Source organism: Elephantulus edwardii, unplaced genomic scaffold (assembly GCF_000299155.1).
Source record: "Elephantulus edwardii isolate Elephantulus edwardi_28Jun2011 unplaced genomic scaffold, EleEdw1.0 scaffold00348, whole genome shotgun sequence".
Classification (NCBI taxonomy): domain Eukaryota; kingdom Metazoa; phylum Chordata; class Mammalia; order Macroscelidea; family Macroscelididae; genus Elephantulus; species Elephantulus edwardii.
In genome coordinates, this window is record NW_006400098.1 from 510224 (window position 1) to 514070 (window position 3847).

Below are 3847 nucleotides of genomic sequence, written 5' to 3' on the forward strand. Positions count from 1 at the left end.
TGACTCATAGCGACCCTGTGAACAAAAGATCGGAACCCTGTTCCCTTCTGCACCATCCTGACACTTCCTGACACACACGAGTCCAATCCACCTGGTTGAGAACCTTCCTCCCCTTCGCTGACCCTCCACCCTTCGCAGCATCACGTCCTTCTCCAAGGAATAGCCCCTTCTAGCAACATGTCCAAAGTATGTGAGGCGAAGCCTCATCACTCCTGCCTCCAATTAAAAAAATTAACAAAACAAAAAGGACTTTAAGGTATGTGTTTGATGCTTGACAACTTGGATGGGATGGTAAAAGGAACCAGGACTGCTGCCTTATTAAACAATGCCGTTTCACTTTGTTATAATATGATGTGGAGTCCATTCTGACTTCCTCATAGGGTTTCCTAGCCTCACTCATTGTTAACGGGAGTTCTGCTGGTCTAGTGGCAAGTGATTGTGATGCCAGCCCAAAGGCACATGGTTTGAATCCAGCAGCAGCTCCGTGGGAGAAAGATGGGTAATTGCCTACCCCGCAATTTGCAGCCTCTGAAAAACCACTGGAGGCTCAGCTATAAAATCAGTTCCGACTTGATGATCCACAAAATTCCCCACCACCGTCCTGGGGTCAGGTAATAGGACTTTTATTGTAAAAAGCTGCTAGTGGTTTCAAACCACTGACATTGAAAGTTAGGAGCCCAAACGTTAGCCAGTTTGCCTCCCAAAGCCCACTGGAAATGGAGTCAAATACAGACTCAAGGTAAACCCCAAAGGGAAGGCAAACACAGGGGAAGAATGGAGTTCAAGGACCAGTGCTAACGTCGCCTGGTCTGTAATCTTTATGTGAGCAGTTTGGCAAGGTTGCTGGGGGGAATTGAACCATCAATGCTGTGATTAGCAGAGATTGTGTAACAGTTGTTCCAATGGGACTCCTTTCAGCGGGGTCTAATCTCCCTCAAATAGAAGCTGCGTACTAGAAATATCCCAAGTATCACAGAGCTGCTAAGCGGGTCCCACCCTCAAAGCAGCCCAGGGGAGGCCCACCAGCACTGACTATGGAGTTAGAAATACAAAGAGTTCAGAATTGAAGTCCTGGGTGTATAGTCTCTCCTGGAAATGACCCCTTAACCCAAACGCAGTGCATTGGAGAGACGTTGTAAACACTGAAGGAGAAACTGAAGGGGAAAGAAAGAGTTTCGTGAGAAGACTTGCTCACCCAATCTGACCTCCTGTCCTCCTGGCTGGTCGCCCTCGGAGAAGAGCTGTGGGGACGAGGAATCAAAGCCCCTGCCTACCTGTTTATCGGCATAAAGCTTCTTCCTCTAGGCTGATTGGCAAAGTTTATAAGGATCGGATTGAGGAGTCCGTGGAACCAGAAAGCCCTGGGTTTTCAGTCTCAGGTGTGAACTATCTCCCGTATAAGCCGTTGCTGGGAGTGTTCAAGCCGGTATTCGATGCCGTGGTTAAGACAAGGTCTTCAAAGACTGCAGGAATTATGTGCACCTGCTACCAAAACCAAAAATGAGCAAATCACTACCAATACCAGGTGGACGCTATCGCAGGACAATCTCACGTGTATCAGAGTAGAACTGAATTCCGGAGTGGCTGGCAGTCAGAAGGAGATTGCCAGGTCTTTCTTTGGAGGTGCTTGATGGAGGACTCCGCTTTACTGTCTGCAGATGGCTGACTGTGTTAACGTCTACACCACACAGGGATTTGAGAAGCCAAACTTTATACCAAATATTATATGACAACCCTTGTTCAGGAATTGAAGGAATTACAGATTTATAAGTTAGGATTTCTCTTGTGTTTGTTCCCTGCAGACAGGAGACAGCAAGGGGCCCCCTGCAGAGAGAGTGTCACTTCCTGAGCTGGAGTTCACCTTGAGGCATCAAGGTTAATAGTTAAGGGTAACCCAAATTCTTGCATTTGTGAACCCCTCCCTCCTGAGTCAAGCAGAAGGTTTTCAATAGAAAGAGCTTGGCTTCATTTGCATTGACTTCTCTTTGTGATTTACTTCCTGATAATTTTCAATAAAGACACAGAGAAGCTTGGCTTGGGGTCTTCAGTCGAGAACTGCTGGCCCCCTGTTTTATGCTCTCTGCTCTATCACATTCCTGGCTGTTTGTGTCTTTATTAATAATTATAAAATTATTCCATTCTTTGGGACCCTCGGTCTGCAACATTCTGGCGCCCTGAACGAGACAAGGGGGTGGTTTTTCTTTGGAAAAGGTGGTGGTTTCTCTTTTTCGAGCAGACACCAGGAACTGAAAGGAAATTCGCTCATGGTAAGTGAAACTTTGGGGAAAATTAAAAACAGGGACATGAGAGAATCTTCACTCCTTGGAAATTAAGGATAGAATTAGAAAACATTTCATGAGGATTCTCTCACCCCTTAAAGGGCAAATTTAAGGGAAGAAAAATATTTCATGGGGAGTATACCCCACCCTCTGAAATCGTATTGAAAATTCGGAGGTAGAATTGATAAAACAGAATCATGGGGAACAGCCCATCTTCTGAAGCTCAGTACATTACATTAATTAAGGAATTACTTAAGAGCTCAGGGGTAAATGTAAGAGAAAAGTAATTTTTGCAGTTGTTTCAGTATGTACAGAAACACTGTCGCTGGTTTAAAATGGTAAATAAAGTGCAGTTAAATCTAAAAACCTGGCAAAATGTGGTACAAGCTTTAAGAAGAGAATAGACTTGTATTAATTTTTGGCCAGTAAGGGCTTTGAAAAGAATGGTAAAAAAGTCTGTGCAGGATTGTTCTAATAATTCAAAAAGTTTGCAAAGAAAGATGGCTGAATCTTTGCATGAATCTGAATTAAGTAATATCATACTGAAAGAGGTTAAAGCTGAAGTTGAGAAACAGCCTTTGTCACCTTTAGAAAGAGCTTATCAAAAAGGAGATGTAATTTCTGTTTCAGTTTGGTTACTACATGATTTGATCTCATTAGCTTTAAAAGCATTATGGTCTGAGGAGATGTCTGAAGAATTAGAAGAAAAAAACCTCTTCAGAAGAGAGTGATTGTGAATCTGGTACAAAGGAGGATGAATTTCCTCCACCTCCAACTCCGAAGGAATTGAGTGATATAATTCAGATCCTCCCAGAAGAGCCATGTGTGAGCATTAACTTGCTGGTAAGAATATCTGTTTTCTCCTGGACACACGAGCCTATATTCGGCCTTAAAAGCCTTCTCAGATCCATCTCTTCTCGCTATTCCTTAGTTGTTGGAATTGATGGAAAACCTCATAAGCAGTTCTTTACTTCACCTCTGCTTTGCATGTGGCCTTCCTAGATGTAAAACATTCGAATGGTAAATGGAAACTGGTCTAGGACTTAAGAACAATAAATGACATAGTTATGCCTCTACATCAAGTGGTTCCTAGCCCTTTCACTATAATAGACAAAGTGCCAGCCAATAAGACTTTTATTTTAAGGATTATCTTCCCTCTGTAACTTGATTTGTGTCTTTGTTAGAATCTCTAATCAGAATATTATTGCTTTTCATTGTTGACTCATGTACTTTTAACTTGTTAGTTAAATTTGTGTCTTCTAGACTGCAGCCGTTCCATGGTGCATCTTCAAGGATATGAATATGTATGGCTAAGCACAATTGGTAAAAGTGCATCTAAATTCCAAAATCTCCTCAAAAGTATATGTGTTTCCTATTGCCAAAGGGCCCTTCAGAGTAGTGAGAGAAGATCTTCAACCTGAAACCTACAGCGTCCCTTACCAGCAGGAAGTAGCTAAGAGAATACGCCGCCGTCCCCTTTTCCTTATGACTCAGGGTGAAGTCTCTCTCAGGGAGGAGTGACAGGGAATGGCAAAGGACACACTGACAAAGGAGATTAATCAGAACTG